Source organism: Rhipicephalus microplus, unplaced genomic scaffold, assembly GCF_043290135.1.
Source record: "Rhipicephalus microplus isolate Deutch F79 unplaced genomic scaffold, USDA_Rmic scaffold_257, whole genome shotgun sequence".
Taxonomy (NCBI): domain Eukaryota; kingdom Metazoa; phylum Arthropoda; class Arachnida; order Ixodida; family Ixodidae; genus Rhipicephalus; species Rhipicephalus microplus.
In genome coordinates, this window is record NW_027464828.1 from 212,501 (window position 1) to 221,198 (window position 8,698).

At 55.3% G+C, this 8,698-nt stretch overlaps 2 non-coding genes across 2 annotated transcripts; both read right to left on the bottom strand.

Moving 5' to 3' along the window:
- Positions 1–1,076: 1,076 nt before the first annotated feature.
- Positions 1,077–1,229, bottom strand: LOC142792878 (5.8S ribosomal RNA). Its single transcript, XR_012891270.1, has one exon. It is a non-coding gene; the product is annotated as a 5.8S ribosomal RNA (ribosomal RNA).
- Positions 1,230–2,948: 1,719 nt separating this feature from the next.
- LOC142792888 (small subunit ribosomal RNA) lies at positions 2,949–4,756 on the bottom strand. The gene has a single exon (XR_012891280.1). It is a non-coding gene; the product is annotated as a small subunit ribosomal RNA (ribosomal RNA).
- Between the last annotated feature and the right edge of the window lie 3,942 nt (positions 4,757–8,698).

Consider the following 8,698-nt stretch of genomic DNA (forward strand, 5'->3'; position numbering starts at 1 on the left):
ACAGAGCCACTTCTTCACAAGGCTGGCAATCGGCTTCCCCGCTGCACGCGTGCGGCGCACAACCGGTGTGACGTGGAAGTGACGGGACACGTTCGTAAACCCATCGCGAACCGAGTACGACGCCCTACCAAGTGCGCCCGCAACCCTGTACAGGGTCACATCTTCACAAGGCTGGCAAGCGGCATTCCGCTGCGCGCGTGCGTCGTCCGAGCAGTTGCGTGATAAACGACCGTGTCGAAAGCCCAAACACCGCCGAGGCCAGTCGCCGCCGCCGCAAGGGCAGCCACGCAGCCTGGCGAGAGGCATCGTCTCGTGTAGCGTCGCCCCCGCCCCAACTGGAGTGGCCCAGTTTTTTGAACGGGACGGGAACTGCGAAGCACTTAGACCGACGGCGGACTACGACGAGAACGCCTTAAGCTTCGCCAACGTTTCGCCAACTCGTGCGGGAGACTTTTTCCGCTTCGCGGCAAGTCGTCGCGCCGTGCTCTCCGCATCAACCGCGTACGCAGCGAACCGCAAACGTCGGGCGCAGCCTCCTCACCTCCCTGCGCTTTGCGCGCGAACGTTCCCTGTTCGCGCGGCAAAGCCTGGAGGAGGCACGGCCCCGCAGCGTGTTCGAGCGCCCGGTCTACGGGACACCCTGCTTACTTCGAGGGCAACAAGCGCAACGCAAGGCTGCGATCTCGCGCACTTTGCGCACGGCTGGAGAAGCTTTGCTGGCCGGCTTTCGCTCCTCGTGTTTACCGTGCGTTAAAGTTGCGCGTCCGTGGCTCTCGCAGCTCTTGCGCGCCCGGTCGCAGAGAGGAGTACGCAACCTCGACCGCACTTTCCCTGCAGGCTTCCTTCCGACTCGAAGTCCTGCGGCGGTCTCAACGAGGTGCCACATCCTCAATGCAGTCGGTCGCCCCCGTTTCGGTTGGGCTCTGGCACGACGGTCGCCACCGTCTCGCCCTTGAGTGGCCGCTGTTGGCGCTCGCTGTGAGGTGTTCAGCGTGCTGTCCGTGTTGCCGACGCGGTCAAAACGAGTCGACGGCTCACGTTCCCTTGTGCGCCGAAGGCTCTCTTGATATGTGATCCGACCCTCAGACAGACGAAGCCAAGGGAAGACCCAAGGCCGCAATGTGCGTTCAAAGAATCAGTGCTCAGTGTGTCCTGCAATTCACACCAAGTCTCGCAGCTGGCTGCGTTCTTCATCGACCCGAGAACCGAGTGATCCACCGCTTAGAGTCGTGAAAAAGTGTTTGTTCAATTCCGTACAGTCAAAACCAAACGTTTCTGGCACTCGGCCAAACAGTGGCCAAGAAGGGCGCTTTTCAGCGCACGCTTGGACTCCAAAACTCTGCCGCGCCTTTTTCGGCTGCCGCAAATCGAGCAAACGGTGTGTTTCGGACGGCGTTTCGCTTTCGCTACTTGCGAGTGCTTTCGTGGTCCACCCCTCTATAAATACTCGGGAGGCGTCGAAGCCGGTTCTCCAAGCCGGACCCGTAGGTATCGTTGTGTGCTCGCTCTCATTGGCCCGCCTAACCAGAAAATGCCTGCGGTACACCCATTTGGATAAGAGTGCACGCAGATGCGGGCCTCGACGGCTACACATTTCCTCGGGCGGCCGCCTCCCGGCCTCCGTGGAGCGCGGGATGCACGGTCCCATCGACAAGCCTCTCCCGTTTTTACCGTGGCGTCGCGGTTCACCACGGCAGGCGGGTCGGTCTCCTCCGCATAAAAAGGGGGACCCCCGCTTTTTGTTCCACGAAATCGCACAAGCTTTTTTCGCATCCACGGTTTGCCACCGCACACCAAAATGCCGATCCGGCTGCCTACTTTAGCCAACAGGTGGAGCCAGGCGCGCCGTACTTGCGCGGCACTTCCCACGTCCACCGAAGTCGGTGCCAAGGACCACTTTCGGCGCCGGAGCCGCGTACGAGCCTACTCGAGGCGGAAGAACGAAGCCAGCAAGGGCCTGGCCGCAAGTGCGTTCAATTGTCGGGACGTCCAAGTCCCTCGTTCTTCCGTGCTTCCTCTTTCGGCAAGTCGTTGCGGCACCTTCCCAAAGCGCGCAGACCCGCTAATCGCGACGAGCGCGACGTGGCCGTGCCGCCTTTCCCTCGGCAGCAAGCAAAACGCCTGGCAACGTCGACGCTCCCCTAACCGCGATCTCGCACCGTGTTTCGTGTGGCGAATTCAAAAGCCGGCCGGCGCTGCTGCAACCATTACGGTCGGTACGCATACGCCGCGGAGGGCGGGACGGTCATCGGAGCGTGCGGTTCCTCCATCGAGTACTGCGCACCTCGGCCGTCGCATCGCCGTGCCATGACCGGCCGCGCGTCAACGCGAACCGGTGCCAGCGAGATCCCTCGCCTGCAAGAACCGACCGGCAGCCTCCGTCACCCGAGGACGCGGAGGCGCTTGCCGCGGACGGCGGGACGGTATGCACTGGTGCACAGCGGACCCGTCACATCGCCAGTTCCTTGACCGACCGCCGACGCTTGTGCCGTTCCTCTCGTACTTGGCAGTCGCCGCGCGATTGTCGGGTCTCGTTCTTGCACGCTCGAACGGTCGGGAGGGCACTCGGCTGGCGTTTCGGGAACGCGCAGCCTCGCCTTCTACCGACGTAACCACGACTCGCCGTTCGCGCTCCGCCGCTCCTGTTTACAGTACTAGGCGGTCCCGCAGCGGTCGGGTCGCGCATTTCGAGCGCTTCGAGCCACGGTGCAGTGGCGGGTCGAAAGCCGACCTATGAGTGCGTTGCGCCGTTTGTACCCGCGTCCGCCACCTGGCCGACCGTCCAAGGTCGCGGTGTTGGCGTCCGCTGGGCGCAACAATTTGTCACGGGGTGCCGCTCCACATTCAGGCAGCCCCGTGGGGAAAAGCCGACCCCGCGTCCAAACGGGGTCAGCGGCAGAAAGTGTCGGGCGCAGACGCAGCTGAGGCGCTCACCCTTCACAATCCGTTAATGATCCTTCCGCAGGTTCACCTACGGAAACCTTGTTACGACTTTTACTTCCTCTAAATGATCAAGTTTGGTCATCTTTCCAACAGACCGGCGCAACCGAAAGGCCGCGCCGGACATCGGTCCGAAGACCTCACTAAATCATTCAATCGGTAGTAGCGACGGGCGGTGTGTACAAAGGGCAGGGACGTAATCAACGCGAGCTTATGACTCGCGCTTACTGGGAATTCCTCGTTCAAGGGGAACAATTGCAAGCCCCTATCCCAATCACGAAAGAAGTTCCACGGGTTACCCAGTCTTTTCAGACAGGGATAAAGACACGCTGCTTCCTTCAGTGTAGCGCGCGTGCGGCCCCGGACATCTAAGGGCATCACAGACCTGTTATTGCTCTGTTTCGTGCGGCTAGGAGCCGCTTGTCCCTCTAAGAAGGTTGTAAGGTGCTGGGAACCCCGCACCTATTTAATAGGCTAGAGTCTCGTTCGTTATCGGAATTAACCAGACAAATCGCTCCACCAACTAAGAACGGCCATGCACCACCATCCACCGAATCAAGAAAGAGCTCTCAATCTGTCAATCCTCCCAGTGTCCGGGCCGGGTAAGTTTTCCCGTGTTGAGTCAAATTAAGCCGCAGGCTCCACTCCTGGTGGTGCCCTTCCGTCAATTCCTTTAAGTTTCAGCTTTGCAACCATACTTCCCCCGGAACCCAAATACTTTGGTTTCCCGGAAGCTGCCCGCCGAGTCATTTGAGTAACTCAGGCGGATCGCTGGTTGGCATCGTTTATGGTCAGAACTAGGGCGGTATCTGATCGCCTTCGAACCTCTGACTTTCGTTCTTGATCAATGAAAACATTCTTGGCAAATGCTTTCGCAGTAGTTCGTCTTGCGACGGTCCAAGAATTTCACCTCTAGCGCCGCAATACGAATGCCCCCGTCCGTCCCTCTTAATCATTACCTCGTATTCCAAAAACCAACAGAACAGAAACGAGGTCTTGTTCTATTATTCCATGCAAGTTTATTCAGGCGACTCGCCTGCGTTGAGCACTCTAATTTTTTCAAAGTAAAAGCACCGGCCATCTCGAGGCACACAATGAAGTGCACCAAGAAAGAACCGGCATGATGTTCAGTCCGAGCCGTCGCATCGGGTAGATGCACTACTCGTCTGGAACTGAGATCCAACTACGAGCTTTTTAACCGCAGCAGCTTTAGTATACGCTATTGGAGCTGGAATTACCGCGGCTGCTGGCACCAGACTTGCCCTCCAATTGATCCTCGTTAAAGGATTTAGAGTGTACTCATTTCAATTACGGGGCCTCAAAAGAGTCCCGTATTGTTATTTTTCGTCACTACCTCCCCGTGCCGGGAGTGGGTAATTTGCGCGCCTGCTGCCTTCCTTGGATGTGGTAGCCGTTTCTCAGGCTCCCTCTCCGGAATCGAACCCTGATTCTCCGTTACCCGTAACAACCATGGTAAGCAAGTAACCTACCATCGAAAGTTGATAAGGCAGACACTTGAAAGAAACGTCGCCGGCTCGTGGCCATGCGATCAGCACAAAGTTATCCAGAGTCACCACACAATACGGGCCGAAACCCGATCGATCTTGGTCTAATAAAAGCACCCGTTACCCAAAGGGCTCCAGGCTCACTGCATGTATTAGCTCTAGAATTGCCACAGTTATCCAAGTAGGAAGAAACGATCTAAGGAACCATAACTGATTTAATGAGCCATTCGCGGTTTCGCCTTATTTCGGCATGTACTTAGACATGCATGGCTTAATCTTTGAGACAAGCATATTGCCACGAGGAATTGTTAAGGCGCAGTACAACGCAGACGTTGTTAAAAGAGGAACGCTGACGGCATCGCTACGACTCATGAAGCCCGCCGGAAGGCACGAGCCGGCCCAGCCTGTGCACGAGCTGCTACCGAGCAGCGGAAAAGAAGAGAAGAAGAGGACGACGAGCGTTCGCTGTTTTCTCCCAGCTACTGTGTAGTTCTTTTGGCTTTGGGCACAAGTTCGCCCTTATTAAACCTTGTAAATAGGACGTCCCGGGTGTGAGGTTGTTATATCCGTTACATTTTCTGGTGGAGGAGCCTGGGTACATGATTCCGAGCCCCACGCAAGAGCGAAGTCCAAGCACTGACCAGCCGCAACCAGTGGAGCTTACACCGGTGCACCAACGAGTCAGCCGCCGTATCCGAGGAGAGTTGCCAGAATTTGGGCCACTCCCTTCTGTATCAAGGGCATCGGTGACGGAGACAAGCGCCGCCACCACCATGACGAGCCAAGTTACGCCGGCACAACTCATCGTAAGCCAACCGGTCATCCCAAAGGTGTTTCATGGTGACCCATACGAGGACGCCGAAGACTGGTTAGAGCATTTCGAGAGAGTGGGAAATCTAAATCAGTGGAACGAGGAAGGCAAGCTGCGTAACGTCTACATTGCGTTGGAAGACTCTGCACGAGTGTGGTACGAAAACCACGAGGCATCTCTGACGTCGTGGCAAGAGTTTCGGCGGCAGCTACTGAGTACGTTCGCCAACAGTGATCGCCGGGAAAAGGCGGAAGCAGCTCTCCGCACACGGATTCAACGAACGAACGAAACTGTCGCGATGTACATCGAAGACATGTCCCGCCTTTTCAAGCGAGCTGATCCTGGCATGACGGAAGACAAGAAAGTGCGCCACCTCATGCACGGGGTAAAGCAAGAATTGTTCGCGGGACTCATCCGCAATCCGCCCCGTACTGTTGCTGAGTTTCGGTCGGAAGCAACAACCATCGAAACGACGCTTCAGCAGAGAGCCCGACAGTACAACCGCGACGTAGCCGGTGCATCCGCAGGAGTCTACTCAGCAGGCGTCGTGGATAATCTTGACACATTGCGCGAGCTCGTCCGGTCTGTTGTCAGGGAAGAATTAAGGAAACTGCAGTCACCTGATGTCACCCCCGAGCTGTCTCTTGCTGAAGTTGTCCGAGACGAAATTCGACAGGCCATGCGGGAGCCGCGGAGTGATGTGCCGGCGACACGACGGGCGGTAACGTACTCCGAGGTGCTCAGGCGACCTACTCTGCACTGTTCGCCGATCGAGACACCAAGTACTTATGTGCAGACAATGCGCAGCCCGCCTGAAATCGTAGAGGCAACACGCACTCCACCTCGTGCGAGAGAGATGATGCCACGGAAGAGCGATGTGTGGCGAGATGCCACACGTAGGCCCTTGTGTTTCCACTGTGGAGAGGCTGGCCACCTGTACCGATTCTGCCGATATCGTCAAGCTGGTCTTAGGGGATTCGCCATCAATGCACCGTGTCCGCGAAACGGCGAAAGACCTTCCGAGATTGAAGAATACCTATGCTCACGTCGGGAATTTGACCCGCCTCGTCGTCATCAACCACGCTCACCATCCCCTATGCGCTACCGCTCGTCTAGCCCACGTCCCTTCCCAAGCACGTCTAGGCAGCGTTCGCCTAGCCCAAATCCGGGAAACTGAAGAGGGCGACCTGTGGAGGCGAGGCCGCTGGCGACTTGGGATATGAAGATCCTCCACTGCGGTACGAGCCTGATAACGACGACTGTTTCCAGGTAAAGGAGTGCAGTACAGAGAAAATTACTTCAGACTTGCCGTTGGTGATTGACGGACTAGAGCTCAATGCTTTGATCGATACTGGTGCGGATTATTCTGTGATAAGTTACGAATTAGCGAAGCGACTCAAGAAAGTTCTGACCGAATGGGGTGGACCTCAAGTACGTACTGCAGGTGGTCACCTCATAACCCCTTCCGGCCGATGTACCGCAAGGGTCATGATACGGGGCTTCACTTACGTCGGTGACTTTGTCGTCCTGCCTGTGTGCTCGAGGGAAGTGATACTGGGAATGGATTTCCTACAAGCTAATGGTGCGATTATCAATTTACAGAGGTCGAGCGTGTCCTTTTCGACGGAGCAAGCTTTAAAGGTAGCACGATCAGATGAACGATGTACCACTCCACTGCGCGTCGTCGACGATGATGTGACTGTACCGCCACGGAGCAGTATAATGGTTCTCGTGCATAATGATGCATTCAGCGACTACGAGGGTGTGGCGGAGAGCAACGTGGATGTTTTCTTGAAAAGAGGCGTTTGTGTGGCACGAGGGATTATCCAGCTGCGAAACGGGTGCACAGACATCCTCTTGACGAATTTCGGTAACGAATTCCAGCACATCGCAAAAGGGACGGCAATAGCGTTTCTTCATGAGTTCTGTGAAGTGACAGAAATATGCAGTCTTGAAACGACGTCACCGAATGTGAAACTTCCATCTGATGCCTGCGACACAATATACGTAAATCCTAATCTTTCAGAGATTCAACGTCAACAGCTATACGACCTCGTGCGGGAATTTGGCAGCTGTTTCTCCAACAGTTCAAAGGTACGGCGCACGAGCATTACAAAACACAGGATCATAACGGACGAGACAACCAGGCCGGTATGCCAGCACCCGTATCGTGTTTCCCCTAAGGAAAGGGAAGTCATCAAGAAGCAGGTACGAGAAATGCTTGAAGATGATGTTATCCAGCCTTCTAACAGCCCGTGGTCATCTCCCGTGGTGCTTGTCAAGAAGAAGGATAACACGCTACGGTTTTGTGTCGACTACAGGAAACTGAATGCTGTGACTAAACGGGATGTATATCCCCTTCCACGCATCGACGACACGTTAGATCGACTTCGGTGTGCCAAGTTCTTCTCATCACTAGATCTGAAAAGTGGATACTGGCAGATCGAGGTTGATGAACGTGATCGCGAAAAGACTGCTTTTGTTACCCCGGACGGACTTTACGAATTTAAGGCTCTCCCGTTTGGTCTCTGTTGTGCGCCGGCAACGTTCCAACGCATGATGGACACTGTGCTTTCCGGATTGAAGTGGCAGTGTTGCCTAGTGTACCTAGACGACGTGGTCATCTTCGCGGCTACATTTGAGGAGCACATCAAGCGCCTTCGGTCAGTGTTAGAGGCAATCCGTTCGGCAGATTTGACAATCAAGCCAGAGAAGTGCCGATTAGCTTTCGAAGAGCTTCGTTTTCTTGGGCATGTCGTCAGCGCCCAAGGTGTTCGCCCTGATCCTGATAAGACGGCCGCCGTCGCAAGGTTTCCGGTGCCAACAGACAAAAAGTCAGTACGGAGATTTCTAGGTCTATGTGCGTACTATAGACGATTTGTGAGAAATTTTTCAAAGATCGCAGAACCCTTAACGAGACTTACGAGAGAAGATGTGCCTTTCCAGTGGCAAAACGAGCAACAAAGCGCCTTCAACGAATTGAGAAAGAGGTTAGAAAACCCCCCGATTCTTTCTCACTTTGATGAGACAGCCGACACGGAAATACACACAGATGCCAGTAACATCGGCCTTGGATGCGTTCTAATACAGTGGCAGAAAGGTGAAGAAAAAGTGATAGCTTATGCCAGTCGGACTCTAACAAAAGCAGAGACAAACTATTCGGCCACGGAAAAAGAATGCCTTGCCGTCGTCTGGGCCATCAGTAAATTTCGGCCGTACCTATATGGTAGACCATTCAAGGCAGTCAGCGATCACCATGCGCTTTGCTGGCTGGCGAACATAAAGGAACCATCTGGACGACTAGCAAGGTGGAGCCTCAGACTGCAAGAATACGATATAACAGTGGTATACCGATCTGGCAAAAAACATACCGATGCCGACTGTTTGTCACGGGCTCCTACAGACACACCACTATCAGAAGAAGACGACTTTCCGTTCGTAG